Here is a 17,780-nt window from a genome sequence, read left to right as displayed (position 1 = left end):
CGATGACTATTTTTTCCTGAAAAGTTTGTTCCAGAAAACACGCCGTGAATGATTTCAAAACTTTTTGAAACGTGAGCAAGTTTCCAAAATTGATGCATTCTAATTAAATATATTTATACGATACGAATAAGAAATCCATAAATTATATTTTTCCCTGCAAGAGAAACAAATTTTGACTTCAAAAGGTTTGCCAAATCTGATCACCACTGACAGCCACCAGAGAATCAACCTCCCGTTCAATTTGCTCTTTCACCGCTCCATGGCTACCGCGATGAAGCTCATTTCCCGCAGCTCGTGTACTTTCTTTCCCTCTTTCTCCATTTCCCAATCGCGAGAGAGAGAGAGTTCATTTCTCCCATCAGTTCGTCGTCGTCGGCGGCGGTTCACTCTTCCTAAGCCTACTACTGCTTGCTACTGTTAGACCCGCTTTACTTCTCCTGCTCTATGATCATCCGCGAGCGCGCACACAAATCCGCTAGATTCGAGGTTCGTTTTGCAGATCTTCTGTAGCGTTCAACCGTTTGTCGGTGCAGCGGCCGTGATCAGTTTTCCGCCTGTTGTCGACCTGTGAGCATGCGCGTTTGACCAGCCCACACCCTCGGGGGAAACATTATTGCGTACGGAACTACCTTGTGTGCCCAGTGTGTTGTGCGAGTCGTCGGGAAAAGCTTGCGGTGCTGGAAGTTTGGTGATTTTTATTTTTTTGAGGAAAAATTTTAAATCGAGTTTTTTGCAAGGAAAAAAATTGAAAAGTGACACAACCAAAAAGGCTACAATGAGCTAACGGCGTCTGGCGTAGATTCCCGGTGAAAAGTTCAGAAGAAATTACGGAAAAGTGTACGAAAAAAACGTTCGCGAATCACGTCCCGTCCGAACAATCGGTGTGTTCTATGCTAATTGGGATTTCTGCTAAAACATAGCGCATAAAAAAAAACAGAACAACTCACTGTTCTGCTAGTACAAGCCATTACAACGAGTGCACGTTGAAGTTGAGCCGCAATTAGTTCCCACCTCCCACTACCCTCTCCACCAGAGAAGAAACCAACAATAGGGTGAAAAAATAACAATTTTCTACGGACCTGCAAGCTTCTTGAAGCAGAAGGAAAAACCAGTTGGCAACATTCTGGAAGAGGAGGACACCGGCAACAGCAGCAGCATCAGAACCAGAGTTGGAAAATGTGAGTCTTCGTCTTCTTGGGCTCTTGAACACTTGAAGATCATCGGTTTAATTGGAAACCTGTTGTAGAACAATTCTTCGGTGGGTTGGCGCCGCCAACGGCTTGGTGGTTCATGACGTTCTTGAGAACAGACCCCCCCTCCCGGGCAGTACGTGCGAAAGTGCGAAGAAAACGGTTCTAAGGGGGAGGGGGGAAGAAATGGGAACAGGATTGTTGGTGGTAATTATCCGCATCAGGCTGGTGTGGAACTGATTGAAAATGGCAAAGGTCGGCGAGCATCACAGCGCTGCGCGATTGGAACTGTATCGGAGAAATTGAAAAAAGCGGGTTGTCTTTGGGTTGGAGGAAAATTGTTATTTTTTATATTGTTGCAAGTTGAATGTCATAATATTGCTATCGAGAAAATGGGTCCACAACTTATTTCTTGTTGTACTATTGCTGTGTAATTAAGTTTTTGCAACATATTTTTTTTAGTTACCAAAATTGGCTATCATGTCAAAATGAGATCCAGAAAATATTACATCTTTGATGATCTTTCATTTTTATTCTTCTTTATTCTTCTTTATTTTCCTTTTTGGGTATGCCAAAATTTAAATATGCTAAAAACAGAACCGTACTGACTTGAGAAATTTTAATCATCTCTTCATCCCAAACTCATAAAAAATAGATAGTATTATTGTTTGAAATACTTTTTACATTGTTTTTAGGCACACTTGATCATATAATAATAAAAATTCTTTTATTCCATCATTTAATTTTTTTTATTTCAATCATATGTCAATAAAACTGAACAGACTAATATTTTCTTTACACTTTAGTGTCAAATTTAACTCAAAATTTCAGTGAAGTTTGTCCAAACATAAGTTTGAAATTCCCTAAAATTATTAAGATGGAAATTTAGAAAACTTGTTTTCCAATGGGTTTACCTAAATTTATCATCAAATTGAACTAAAACAACTCTTTTCATTAGCATAAAATTATATTTTAAATGGTGCAATGCAATGTAGGAAGCATTAGATAATCATCAAAAAAATTTTTTTTTGATTGTTATACAATTTTTGAATATCAGAGGCTTGAATTTTAAAATTTCTGTAGATCTTCTTTTTTAATCTGATCTGAAACAAAAAAAGACAAGACCAAGACATTTTTGATTTTGTCAGCGTTGTAATTTCAGTGGAAATATTTTGTTTTTACTAAATAGAAATTGTTTGGTTTTTTGACAATTGCAAAATGTATTTCAAGTTTTAGTTGAAAATATTTTGTTTTGTTTTGGAATAAAAACATTTTTTTAACAAAGCTTCGATTTTTATGCAGCATTTGATTTTTTCTGGTAATTTAAATTTCCATTAGTACTTTGCTACATATTTTTTACAACTAAAAAAAAATCTAACATGCCTTTTTCTGCATTGATGATCATATTTAGCACGTTTGGGGTGGTTTTAAAATATTTTGAAATTTTAGGAACTTCCGATATACAGAACCGCAATTTTCTTTTTCCGCAAAAAAATAAAATTTTCGACAATACTTAGATATTTTGGAAACTTTGAAAAAAAAATGCATCGGCCTTATTAAGAATACATTGCACATTTTTTTGTATATCTGCATTTTAAATCATATGAAAACTTAAAATCATTTTTACAAATTTAGAATGTAACGACCAAAAAATTTAGTTTTTTTAATGAGGTTTGAAATTCGAATTTTTTACCTCGATCAGAGCTCAGGAACGAAAACTCAAAGAAAAAAGTTGTACTGGCCATACTCCAACAAGAAAAACTCTTCAGTTTAGAATGATGCACCGGCATCAAAACCTGTAACAAGTTGAATTCTTCTTTAAATTTTTGGTAATCATAAATTTTCACACCTTTTTAATAATGTTTTCTAAAAGCAACTGATTTACAAGGAAACTCAACTCAAACAAATCATTTCTAGTCATTGGAGCTAATGATGACTCGTATTTTAGCAGAATTGTTGTTCAATATTTTTAATAGTTTTTGAATTGCCCAACCCAAAACTGCAAAATTATGTATCTTCAATAATAAAAACATGAAAATCTAAGTAGCAGTCGATAATTCGAAGTCGATGCTCTCTTATGCTAACTGGATAGGAATCCCAGCAAGCTCAGTACAAGAGAGCAAAAGGCATTGAAGTCCTGCCAATTGCAACATAATTGAAAAAAATATCTTTATGACAAATTTAGTCCGATTTGCAAAAACTTTATCAAAGATTCAACAATTACCTGAATGATTTTTTTATTTCTATTTTTTTTCTTCTTCAATGCAGCTGCAGCGTATCATTTATAATGCAACGTATCTCCAAAAGATTGATATAATTTTACGTACATAAATCTAAATAGATCTTGCATGGCAATGAAATTTACTAAGCAACATTCAATGCAAAATGTCATGGTAAAAATGAAACAAAATTTATTCTTAAATATGGGCAACTTGCAATTATTTCGGATCCACCATAATGAAGATAATTGCTGAAATAATTTCGAATCAATTGTAGACGAAAACCATCAAATTTGAGCAATATTTGACTGAGATATACACAGAAAAAAATAATGTAAATTTGGAAGCTTTAATTTTGGAAGGTTGAATATTACCTCTTTTATGATGTAATTTTACCTCAATTTAGACTGAAAAAGTGACATTACACCAGAAAAGTGGTAAAATTACACATTTCCAGAGGTAAAATTACACCTTTTTTCTGACATAAAAGATGTACCCCTTCCCAGATGTAATATTACCATGATTTTTTTTTCTGTGTAGATGATAAAAGTTAACATCGAGTGTTTACAAAAATTCGATATAATCATTTCATTATTTTTTTTAAGTTCGTACACGGAGAAAAAAGAGTTCCTAAAATCGTGAACAAGCGTTCATGAAAATGGGAACCTCGAGCAAAATGTTCAAATCCCATGGTACGATTTTGAAAAACGTGGATACGTGGTTCCCATTTTCATGAGCGCTAGTTCACGATTTTAGGAACTCTTTTTTCTCCTTGTATGAAACGTGAGCAAATTAACATCTTGAACTCATCCAAAAGTACAACAAAATGAGATACCTCAGCTGTTGATGAAACTCGAGAAAAATCACTTCTTCCGACGGATTTCCTCTTAGATCTCCAAGGGTTCACTTGTAACTCGCGTACGGTAGTGCAGGAAAATTGCCTCATTTTTTGATGCCAATTATCGATTGAGGATTTAAAAACACTCTATGAATGCTGATTGCTAAGAGATTTTTCTTAGTCGAAGAAATGTGCCAACTCAATCTGTTCGTTTGGGTTAGCAAAAAAAAGCGGGAATTTTCGTACGCCGCACGACGGGGGTCGTAAAAAAGTTGCGTCAAAGACGGAGCGCCGCCGTCCAACAACAGGTTGAAGACATCAGCTTTTTGCTACTAGGTGTTGTTAACGATTTGCATAATCCTTGCCATCAACCATCGCCCCGAGCGAGAGGTTATTTGGTGCGAAATATGGAATAATTTTTGACAAATGGCAAGGCCATAAATTACTTTCACTTGCCAAAAATTATCATTTTTCGGGGTGATTTGGTTTGAATGATGAGAGAAATTTGAATTTCATTATGGACTTGATAATTCATAATATATTTGGTATTTTATAGTTTTTTGAACAACAGTGAAAGATGCCTACCCATCAATTCAAGATAAATTGTAATAGTTCAGAAGAACTCACGCTCCCAGAAAAAAAAACCATCACGTCGGTGCAACTTTTAAAACGAAGAAATTATGCCCAAAAGCGGCACACAAAAGCTTTTAACGGGAAGAAAGCTCTCCCGCGCTCACCGCGGTTCAATTTTCCACCAAATTAAGTCACTCGCGCGAGCGCGCGCTGCGGTTGTCGGAAGCGATTTCACGATCAGTGTTTTACCATATTAGTTCTTGTGTCCTACGTAGAGAGTACTTGGGGTACTTTCTGTGAACTAGCGTAGGTGGTGGATCGAAGGGGGGGGGGGGGTTCGAAAGGTGCAGCAGCGAGAAATAGAAGCAAAAACAAAACAAATAGCTTAAGTAAAAAGTACGAACGACTTAAGTGACTTGAAAGCTCAAGATCAAAGCCACAGAAGAGAAAATCGAACCCCCCTCCCTTTTTGTGGGTTTTGTGTGGCCTTTTGCTCGAGTTGCGAGAGATCTCTCGGAAAAGGGTCTTTTGTTCAACATAACCTACAACCGGGGGTCCGAAAGGGCTCCTCCGACGGCGAGATCGCGCGCAGATCGCCAGAGTTGAAGTTATTCACGGTTGGTTCAAGTTCAGCATATTTTTTTTTTGCTTTCTGAAGGGCTTGGTCGAAGCTGGTTGGTGTAGGAGGGCGGCGACAAGCGAGACACGCTGCGATATTCAGCCGGATTGTGCTGTTTGTAAAGCTATTTGAACCTTGACATTGGCAAGTCGCGGGACGAAGCAGGGATTGTCTCGATTTTGATCGGGTGGATCAGGTCATCCGGGATCATGTAAATTATGGGTTTGAGATGGAAGGCAGACAGTTTAAGACACGATTTGGACGTTTTTATTGAATGGAGTTTTACAATCAAATATTTGCTCAGATTTTATTCGAGACAGAAATCCATTGGGCACTTCCGGTAACTCTATAGCCTCACCTCGTATTAGGCTTAAGTTTCCCATAATACTGTATGCCAATGTTGATTAATTTCAACATTTTAAAAAATTCAATATTCTCTCTTCACAAAAACTTGAAAATCTCAGCTCAGAGCTGATGAAACTTCAAAGTCCCTTAGACGAAAATCTTCGGCGGAAAAAACACCCTAATGTTGACGGTTGTCCCGGGCAGACGGTAATAACAAAATTCATGCCATTTCAATAACAAATACCGTTAAAATAACAAAAAGTGTTATGGAATATTCTTGCAAAATCCATTTTTGCATACGATTTTAATAACAGTTTATGTTATCATAACAAAATTTGTTATTGGTCTGATATTGTTTGAAATCCAAAACAACTTTGGAATAACATTTTTTGTCATGGAAGAATACCTCAAACTGTTATTAGAATGATCGAATAGTTGTTAAAATAACGAAAAATAATACCAAAGATTTGTTCGGAAAAAAACTAAAAATGTTATTAGTCTGTTATTACAATAACAATCCAATAACAAAAAAATCATAACGACGAATAATAAATGTTGTTATAAATAACATAAAATGTTATTGGCCTAGCATTTTCAAATATCAAAAAACGTTATTCTCAAGTTATTTCCGTCTGCTCGGGGTGGAACATTGCAATGTTTATTGTTAACGAATTTTCTTACAAGATTTCTATCCATGTTTTACATTTATTTATCAGTTTTTGTCATTTTCGATTTGTGGTCTTAATTTTGAAATTTATTTAAACCTCAAAGCCTTATTCGATTATGAATACTTAAAACAGGCTATGCAATGTACTTTAAATTATATTTTCAACCAAAATTTCAAGCGAACGAAATTTTTGAAGGAGCAATAACTTTTTGCATTTTTTTGATGGATCATGTGAGATTTATACAAATAGACTAAAGTAATAATAACTGAGGCAATTTAACAAACAATTATCAAATTCCTGCCTTATTCCTGCTGATAACTTTCGGAGATTAGTGACGCGAGTTTTTGTTCTCTACAACCTGGCAATCATTTTCTACAAAGTGTTCAAGAATAGTACAGTCCCTTTAACAGTCAACCGTTCAAATATGACTTAATTGGGCTCGCAAAACTCAAATTTGATGTTAAAAGAAGAAAATAAATAAAAAATAAGATTTTCTTACCGATTTTCATGATTTCGACCCGTACAACTCTACACAGCTCTGAAGTAGTGATCCGGCTGCGTGTAAATCCCGAGCAGACGGTAATAACTTTGGAATAACATTTTTTGATATTTGAAAATACTAGGCCAATAACATTTTTTGTTATTCGCCGTTATGATTTTTTTGTTATTGGAATGTTATTGTAATAACAGACTTATAACAGTTTAAGTTATTCTTCGAACAAATCTTTGTTATGAATTTTTGTTATTTTAACAACTAATCCGATCATCCCAATAACATTTGGAGTTATTCTTCAATAACAAAAAATGTTATTCCCAAGTTGTTTTTGCTTTCAATCAATATCAGATCAATAACAAATTTTGTTATGATAACATGAACTGTTATCCAACTCTTATGCAAAAATGATTTTTTCAAGAAGAATCCATAACACTTTTTGTTATTTTAACAGAATTTGTTATTGAAATGGCATGAATTTTGTTATTACCGTCTGCCCGGGAAAGGCTTGAGTGTAAAAAAAATTGCATTATTTTATGAAATTCTGTGTATTATTACACCCTGAAATATGTAGCCCATTAGTATGGAAAACCTACTTGACCGAAATGTAAACCCGATCAGACGGTAATAACAAAATTCATGCCATTTCAATAACAAATACTGTTAAAATAACAGAAATTGTTATGGATTCTTCTTGAACAATCCATTTTTGCATAAGGGTTAAATAACAGATTATGTTATCATAACAAAATTTGTTATTGGTCTGATGTTGGTTGAAAGCCAAAACAACATTGGAATAACATATTTTGTTATGGAAGAATACCGCCAACTGATATTGGGATGATTGGATTAGTTGTTAAAATAACAAAAAATAATAACAAAGATTTGTTCGAAGAATAACTTAAAATGTTATTAGTCTGTTATTACAATAACAATCCAATAACAAAAAAATCATAACGACGAATAACAAATCTTGTTATTAATATCATAAAATGTTATTGACTTAATATTTTTAAATATCAAAAAATGTTATTCCCAAGTTATTACCGTCTGCACGGGAAGCTCACATATACGTTTATCCTTTCCATTTCTAATCGTTCTGATGACCGAGCGGGCTAAGGCGTCAGTCCTTTCTGTAGGTGCTGGGTTTGAGTCCCGTCGGTTGCATCTTTTTTTTGTTTTTACAAAAATGGTGCATGCAGCAAGTAATAAATTAGCAACAAAGGCGATTTTTTATGGAGCGTGGACAATCGCCACAACCGATTCCCCTTCTTGATTTCTAGAACAAAGTACAGCCATCCCTCATATTCGGAACAGTTTACAGATCGGCCAATGTTCAAAAAATCATAGAAAATCTATAATTGAACTTAATAATTCGCTTTTACCTTCATTTGAAAGCTTTTCTTGCGATCTTTCGAATGCTGTATCAAACAACTGCAAATTTTAACTTTTATATCAAGTTTTTGAAGAAAAACTTTGACCCTTGAAATCCACAAATTTGGAACTCTTTTTTTCTTACGGATGTAAACAAACTTTGATCCTCTCCAGGAGTACATGTTTTCTACAAAATAATGACTTCACACACTGGAAACAATGAAACCAAAGCTTAATAATGTTTTATAAATGGTCTGATAATTTTTGTGTGAAAATATCTGTTTAATTCAGGTGTTCCACAATTGTGGGAGGCACAATAACATCCCACAGTTATGGAACAGGCAATTTGGAGTGTTTTGCAGCTTTGAACTAAACAGTCTGAAATGCAGTTTTTTATTCAAAAAGAACTCCTTTTGCTAGTAAAATAGCAAGAGAATGTTCAAATAAAGGTCCTAAAAATAGAAGGGTCGCCAGAAAAGATTCATTGGGCATGCTTTTGAGAAATTATCACAAAAGTGTTCCGAATTTGTGGGTGTTCCGAATATGTGGGATGATTGTACTAGATGTTATAGGCTTTTCGGAAAGAGCACACGATGTTGAACCAAACTGCATCAATAACTCAAAAACGATGAAAATGCATATGGGACATTTATGCGGTCAGGGGCAGCAAAGTCATTCAAGTTTAAGGTTGAAAAACTAGTAGTTTTTCTTTGGTGTTGTCACTTTTCTTGTACCGAACAAGCACAAACATAACAAAAACTACCAGATTATTATCAACAACAGTTTCACAATACTTGTTATTGTTTTAAGTCTCGTTTTTTGCCAACATTAATTTAAATTGATTCCAACCTTGTTCTTGCATGATCTTGTTGCTCGATTTCAACCCCGATTTGACAGTTCGATTGGAACCCTCAGAGTGACATTTCGCCTCTCCGTATAGGCTCTCTTATTTTGATTTCTTTTAGAATTATTTGCTTATATTGGCAATTTGCGGCGAGAAATATTAGACTAACCTAGGACAGAAAGAGGAGAGACAGAATTGAAGATCGCGACAACAGTTTTTGATTTCTTTTAGAAAAACTCATTCAGCGATTACTTTTCAGAATTGTAAAAAAATGTTGTATGGAACTCGTTGCAAAACTTGTTTTTTCAACACTCGTCGTATTTGTTCTACTCGGTAAACCTCGTTGGATAAATGTACGACTCGTGCTGAAAAAAATCTTTTTGCTGTTAGTTGCATAAACTACTATTATTGAATATTTACTATTATTTGTGATTATTTCTGAATTATTATAATTATAAATCAAACCACCAAAAACACATTCGAATTGCATGTTTACAAGATTTTCATAGCAGGCTCGACCACCAGGGGGAGTCCACCAAAATTACGGTTCATAATTGGTTCAAATTGCACCGTAAAATCTCACAACATACCACAGTCTGGCTTCTGGGTGATGGTACCATACCACACGTGAAGCACCAGCAGCAGACAGAACACGTTTGCTCTGAATCATTCAGCAAATTGCCTTTTTAGCACCTGTCTGAAATTTTTCGCCGGTACGGAATTCGATGGCCCACAAGCAGAAGAAAAACCGTTGCACTCCAACAGGTTAGAAGCAAGCGGAACTTCGACCACACCTGGTCAAACCGAGGGGCCACCCGGCAAAACCCTTTCCAGATTAGCCCCCCCCCCCCCCCCAACTTTTGCTCGGTTGCTTACCTACCATAGATTGGCGTAAAACGATTCGATTTAATTCTGGAGCAGTTTTCCCCCTCCTCTGAAAAGAAAGAAAGAGACAGGGGGGTCGAACCTTTAAATCGCAAAAGATTATCATTACTTCCACTTTCGGTTTACTCGCTTGATTAAGCTGCGCGCCAGCGTTTTGTTTCTAGCTTGGAAATTGGCCCACTTTTGGGAGTAGAAACTCTACGATGAAGGTGAAAATACTTAAGGCGCATTAAACCGTGTTAATATGTCAGGTTGAAAAGTTCATACATCACTCCTCATCATCATCAGCATCAACGCCGCTGATTGAGAGGTTCGGGAAAATGATATGATCGATTTACACCTTTTTTCCCCGACACACCGACAAACTCTGACCGAGTGAAATCTATGGCGTTTGAGATAAAAAAATAGCTTTACTACCTCATTAACCTGCTTCGAAATTGAGCCAAACTGTGGGAAATTGAGATCCCATATGGGTGAGTAATGCACTCAAGCAGCCAAACTCCGGGTAGGGTTCGTCACTTGTTAGCCCGTAGTGCACTCGTTTAAGTCTCCCGTTCCTCTCTTTGCGCCGCACGGTGAAATGAACCTGCAGCAGCTTTCTGGCGAACGGTCCAAGTTCAAGTGGCAAGTCTGGACTGCTAATGAGGTTGGGAACTCGAGGTTTTAGGGGGGAAAACGAAAGTCAAAGGTTTTTGTAAGTGGTTATTAAAAGCTCAGTGTCCGCATGTCGGAAATCAAAGAGTTTTAAAGGAATATTACTACTTAATTTTCCAGTCACAGAATAGTTGTCCCTCCACCCTGAAAAAGAAAGAGATTGAGCAGTCAACGGCCAATCGGTCACGCCCAGAACACCCAATCGGGCTTCTGGAACCTCCCACCCACAGTCCTTAACGTCCCATGAAATCGAGTGTAGGAGAGTACCGTATACGGAGTTCGCCAACCGATTTCGGTAGCCCCCAAAAATTGGTCACACCCAATTATCCGTGTACCGTCAAGCGTCGCCGGAATGTCTCACCGCGGAGGTTGTAAAAATCGTACACGTACTTTGCCACACACGTGACGAATTGCTCCATACGTCAACTTGAAAAGACGGACTTTTTAACGGTTACCTTTCTGACGTTTACATACATTATTTAGCACTCGCGACTGAGTGATTGCAAGTTTTCCAACGAACGAGTGTCGTTAAACTTTCATCCTCGGTGAACGGCGCGGAATGTGTTCCTTGTCTTGGGTTTTTATTGGCAATAAGATATGGTTTAGTTACAAAAAAAAAACTGCTTGCTCGTGAAATTCCGATACGGTTTAACACGCCCCTGCACTGGTATGCAAAATCGGACAAGGTTATGGCCGTGTTAAGCGGAAAATAATACTTTTATTTTTTTTTTTTGCTGATTTGTTTACCAAACCATTCTTGTTATCTTGTTGCTCGGTTTATATATTTATACAGCAATTCCCCACGAAAACAGCATGGAAAAAAACAAAAGTGCTCGGATCGGGATCAAAATTTTTTTGGGGGTTCCCTGGCCGAAATAATTAGACCCGTATTTTTTTGTTTGGCCATTAGGGTGATCTATGCCGTGTTAGGGTGGTCTGAAAAATGGCAATTTTCGTCGATTTTCGCAAAAACCACTCTTTTCGAAAAATCATAACTCCTCGCCATTTCAACCGATTTCAACTGTCTTACACGCAAATGAAAGGTGATAAGTTGGCCTTTCAATGAAAAATAGTAAAAAGTTTGGAAATCTAGCCTAACATATGAAAAGTGCGTATGAAACTTTAAAATGCCGTTTTGACGGTGTCTGGACCAAAGAGCCTATGTCTGGAAATATTTTTATCGGATTCTCCGGACATTTTTACATAACATTCTAAAAAATGGGAGGAGTTCATTAACAGGATTCCGAGATATGATTTTTTGAAAACAAAATCCGTGTTTTTCGACGCGCCACGCGCAAAAACCGGAAAATGACGAAATCGGCAAAATATCAACTTTTTTTATATATATTTAACACTGGAACGCCCAACGCATGTCCAACTTACACGGACGCCCAAGCCTCCCAAAAAAGGTGGAACGGTAAGTTCAACTCGCTGGTTCTCGGGCATTACTCAACCAATCGGGACGATTTTTGTTTCCAGTGATTTGTATGAATGTCTAGATGATCCTAAAATTTTGCAGAACTTGATTTGAACAAATCTGTAATTTGTGCGACCGAAAACATCGTTCCACCTTTTTTTAAAACGACTGCCTCCGCGGCATTTTTGGCGAAATTTTTTTACACGCGAAAAAAAAGTTGGAACGATGTTTTTGATTGCAAAAATTACAGATTTGATGAAATTAAATTCTGCAAAGTTCCAGAATCATCTAGACATCCTAACAAATCACTGGAAAGAAGAATCTTCTTGATTGGTTGAGTTATGCTCAAGAACCACTGAGTTGAAGTTACCGTTCCAACTTTTTTGGAGCCTTGGGCGTTGGAATGTTAAATTAGCAAGCTGTCATAGTTTCGAATACAAAATCCTGATTAAGTAGTAAATTGTGAATGATTGATTTAGGTTTAGAAGATACAATTATTATGAAAAATCTAGCATTGAAACGGAGATATGAAGAGTGATTTAAGAGGCAGTATTTGTAAATTCTGCTCGGTTTGTTCTAGAGGTCGTATCGAGGTGCTCCGATTTGGATGAAACTTTCAGCGTTTGTTTGTTTGTGCTCGCATTTCAGTAAAACTTCAGCATTTCCAAATCTCTTAAATGCATTCGAAAGGTCTTTTGAAGCACTTCAAAATGAGCCATAGACCTCCAGGATTGGTTTGACTTTTTCTCATAGCTTTTGCAAATTACTGTTAAAAATGGATATTTTTAAAACCTTAATATCTTTTTGCAACAGCCTCCAACACTCATACTTTTATAGGTCAAAAATTAAGGAATTTCATGGACTATAAGCCTATGGTATTACCTTTTTGCCCAATCTCAGTTTTCCTCATAGTTTTTCGATTTTTCTATAGCAAACATTTTACAACGTTAGGTTTTGCCCTGTAGGGTCCCATAGTGGAACTTTTTGGTCTCAATTTTGTCATATTCGGAATCCTCGGAAAGTTTCACGATAGTTAGAAGTATTGAAGTTGTAAATTTGATTTAAAAAATAATTAAGTAAAAATTTTTTGAAAAAACAAATAGATCTTATTTACCCTGTGGTCAATACGTCAAATGCTGTATCAAGTAGGCGAAAATCTGTTCAACCCCTAATCCAACAAATTGTAAAAAAATATTTTAATTCATTCTAAATGGCAATTTTTCCAATCAAATTGACCACTCCTATACTTCTGACTAACGTGAAATTTTCCGAGGATTTCGAATATGACAAAATTGAGACCAAAAAGTGCCGCTATGGACGCCTACAGGGCAAAAACTAAAGTTGTAAAATGTTTGTTGTAGAAAAATCGAATAACTATGAGAAAAACTGCGATTGGCCAAAAAGTTAATACCGTAGGCTTATAGTCCATGAAATTACCTATCTTTTGATCTATGGAAGTATGGGTGTTGGAGGCTGTTGCAAAAAGATATTACGGTTTAAAAAAATCAATTTTTAACAGTAATTTGCAAAAGCTATGTGAAAAAGTCAAACCAATCCTGGATGTCTATAGCACATTTTGAAGGGCTTCAAAAGACCTTTCGAATGCATCTAAGAGAGTTGGAATTGATGAAGTTTTACGGAAATGCGAGCAATTTTAAGATTTTTTAGGTTTTTTGGACCTCAAACTTCGAATCCCGTTTTACCCCACTTCCCTTTGTCGTAGAGGGCTCATATTTGGCATGAGTTCATCTCATGCATAGACAAACAAACGCTGAAAGTTTCATCCAAATCGGAGCACCTCGATACGACCTGTTACACATTGGTGAAAAACTCGCTCTTAAGAGAATATAGGGTATTTTAACCATTAGTGGACCCCCTAGTAGAGCCGAAGAACATTTTTCTCAAATTTTCAATATTTTAAGCACTTTTTTATAACCCTTTGTATTAACAAAACAATGAAATTTGAAGTCTTTTGAACAATTTTGACTATTTGTTTCATCAGTTATTTGTTTTTGAGCAGAAAAATATCCATTTGAAAAAAAGTTTTTTTTTGCCCGTTATGGACCCCCTTTTCCTATAGTGGACCCGAGTCCATAATCCGATTGTGGACCCGGGTCCACTATAGGCAAACTGTTATTTTTGTACCAAATTTAACCGATTTTTTGATGTTTTGATGCATGGCGTAAGTCTAATGATAGATGGGTAATTCTCTACCAACTCACACAGCAGTTGCCCCGACCCCTCTTCGATTTGCGTGAAACTTTGTCCTAAGGGGTAACTTTTGTCCCTGATCACGAATCCGAGGTCCGTTTTTTGATATCTCGTGACGGAGGGGCGGTACGACCCCTTCCATTTTTGAACATGTGAAAAAAGAGGTGTTTTTCAATAATTTGCAGCCTGAAACGGTGATGAGATAGAAATTTGGTGTCAAAGGGACTTTTGTGTAAAATTAGACGCCCGATTTGATGGCGTACTCAGAATTCCAAATAAACGTATTTTTCATCGAAAAAAACACTAAAAAAGTTTTAAAAATTCTCCCATTTTCCGTTACTCGACTGTAAAAATTTTTGGAACATGTCATTTTATGGGAAATTTAATGTACTTTTCGAATCTACATTGTCCCAGAAGGGTCATTTTTTCATTTAGAACAAAATTTTTCATTTTAAAATTTCGTGTTTTTTCTAACTTTGCAGGGTTATTTTTTAGAGTGTAACAATGTTCTACAAAGTTGTAGAGCAGACAATTACAAAAATTTTGATATATAGACATAAGGGGTTTGCTTATAAACATCACGAGTTATCGCGATTTTACGAAAAAAAGTTTTGAAAAAGTTGGTCGTCATCGATCATGGCCATTCATGGTCACCCGCGACAGACACGGACGACGAAACAAAGAGAAACGCAAAAAGTAACTTTTTCAAAACTTTTTTTCGTAAAATCGCGATAACTCGTGATGTTTATAAGCAAACCCCTTATGTCTATATATCAAAATTTTTGTAATTGTCTGCTCTACAACTTTGTAGAACATTGTTACACTCTAAAAAATAACCCTGCAAAGTTAGAAAAAACACGAAATTTTAAAATGAAAAATTTTGTTCTAAATGAAAAAATGACCCTTCTGGGACAATGTAGATTCGAAAAGTACATTAAATTTTCCATAAAATGACATGTTCCAAAAATTTTTACAGTCGAGTAACGGAAAATGGGAGAATTTTTAAAACTTTTTTAGTGTTTTTTTCGATGAAAAATACGTTTATTCGGAATTCTGAGTACGCCATCAAATCGGGCGTCTAATTTTACATAAAAGTCCCTTTGACACCAAATTTCTATCTCATCACCGTTTCAGGCTGCAAATTGTTGAAAAACACCTCTTTTTTCGCATGTTCAAAAATGGAAGGGGTCGTACCGCCCCTCCGTCACGAGATATCAAAAAACGGACCTCGGATTCGTGATCAGGGACAAAAGTTACCCCTTAAGACAAAGTTTCACGCAAATCGAAGAGGGGTCGGGGCAACTTTTCCCGATTTCGTGTGAGTTGGTAGAGAATTACCCAGATATAATGAATAAAAGATGGATTTTGCTCACTTTTCATCATATGCAAACCTGTTTTGTTAACAAATTTGGCTATGAACAACGAAAACACCTAACAGACATTTAAACACATTTATTTCCGAAAAAGATCAGAGAAAACGTTTCAAAAACTACTGAAAAATAAAAATAATTAAAAAAAGTAATTTTGATGCAATTTTTCCATATTAATTACATAAATGGTTGACCGAAACTAAACAATAGATTTGTTTACAGTTGCTGATAAAACCACGCACGTGTATTAAAAAAAATGTTTTGTTATTGATTTATTATTATAAAATATCATTTCAAACTGAAATTCTGATTCTTCAGTTAAGTACAATTAAATATAGTTTTGATTAATTTTAAATTCTTACGGCTTCAGCATTTTTCGTACTTTTAACATGAAACAGCTATATTTATACTCATAATTGAAAAAAATATGCGTTAAGGTTGATAACAACAAGCATTTATTGTATGTTTAAGAGAAACTTTTGCTTAAATACACAGTTTTCTTCATTTTTGAAGGTTTAATTAACAGGGGTACACTTTTGGAAAAGTTTGGATTTTCGTTGTCCTATATTGGACCCCCCTAATTTTGCTCGAAAATAGGCAGTTCTTCACTTTATTTAAGGAAAGTTCCATGAACTTACATTATTTCGACTTGCTGAAGTTAAATAATCAGTCAAAAAATGATTGGATATAGTTAATTCAATCATAAAATATAAATGCTGTTTTGTTGTGAAAATGCTAGAGGCCATGGCTGATTTCAGATGTCGAACTCAAAACACTTATTTTGGTGAAAAGGACGATTCAATGTCAGTCAAAATTGTTTTAAATGATGCTGAACATGCCAAATAAAAGATTTGTAGACAACAACACGCTTGTAATTGTGATTTTATTGAATTTTTCATCAAAAACCCTTCAGAGGATCCACTATAGGAAAGGGATTCACTAATGGATAACGTACCCTACTTGTTTTTATTTAGATGAATCTTTCGGCAAAACCCTCCGATTAAAGCTAGTCCAACGTCTTCCCCGTCAAGCTGCAACAAAATCAAGCTCATCACAATTGCTCGCTCCAAATTCAGCATAATTTCCCCGTTAGCTTAGCTTTTCTCTTTTTACCCTGCCGTACTCTCCATGTTTGTTGTCTTTTCGGGCAACAACTGACTCGAACGAGAGAAAAAAATCGCAACCCTGAAAAATAAAATAATCACCGAACGAAGTCTACAATACTTGCGCTTTTACCTCCGAGATCAGGCAGCAGCAGCGGCAGCTGCTGCCGTAGCTTCCAGGTTGAAAATGTTCAAGTATTTTAATGGCTTGGCACTTGGCTGGGATGGATGGATCATTAAAATTTTAACACACTCTCTACTCTACACCGACGACGACCGGGGTTTGGCGCAAAACGAGATGATGAGCATTATGGAATTTTTTTAAACTTCTTTTCGAGAGAAAAAAAAAAGTGGGGAAGTGGAGGAAATTGTCGGAAATTTATGACATGACGATAGGACGGTTTCGAGATAATGAGTTTTGGTCTATCTTTTCGTAACTACACCGTGACGACGAGGTTCTGGCGGAAAGTTGAAGGCCGAGGTTTATGGGATCACCCGAGGGTGACCCAGATTCTCGGCCAAAGTGTTGTCGTCTGGGAGGAAGAAGAGACCATACGTACTGCATTTTGTGCAGTTCTGAGAGTTACCGTGTCCAAGCGATGGTCACGGTCACACACATGGTCTTTGTGGGGTCTTCCAAAGGGGGGGGGGAGGTTAATGCAACACCGTTAAACCCGGATTTTATGGTTCAATGGAAAAGACAACACAAACAGTTTATTTTTCGTTCTAGCTGTTCGTTTTGCAATGTCATGGGAAGTTACTGCCCTGAGAAGGAGGGTTGAACGGAGGGAATATCTTTGAGGAATGCTACATTTTGTGGGGTCATGGGAAATTAAAGAGAACTGGAAATGTATTGTAGGCTACACAATATGTTGGAATAGAATCGAAACTTTAATAATTCAAAACAAAGTTATTTGAAAAATATATAAACCAAGATCAATGCATGCAAGTGTAATGTTACGATAGTATGTACAAAA

At 36.2% G+C, this 17,780-nt stretch overlaps 1 protein-coding gene across 1 annotated transcript in view; it reads left to right on the top strand.

The window, feature by feature from the left end:
- Nucleotides 1-527: 527 nt before the first annotated feature.
- The window catches only part of LOC6039333, a 172,494-nt gene continuing 155,241 nt past the window's right edge, over nt 528-17,780 (top strand). Inside the window, exon 1 of the mRNA XM_038264862.1 lies at nt 528-1,178. The gene's annotated coding sequence lies outside the window, so the exon portion shown is untranslated. The remainder of the gene's footprint in view (nt 1,179-17,780) is intronic.

The sequence above is a fragment of the Culex quinquefasciatus genome, chromosome 3 (genome assembly GCF_015732765.1).
Source record: "Culex quinquefasciatus strain JHB chromosome 3, VPISU_Cqui_1.0_pri_paternal, whole genome shotgun sequence".
NCBI classification, from domain to species: domain Eukaryota; kingdom Metazoa; phylum Arthropoda; class Insecta; order Diptera; family Culicidae; genus Culex; species Culex quinquefasciatus.
Note: the sequence above shows the minus strand (reverse complement) of the source record. Positions and strands in the feature narration are given on the sequence as shown.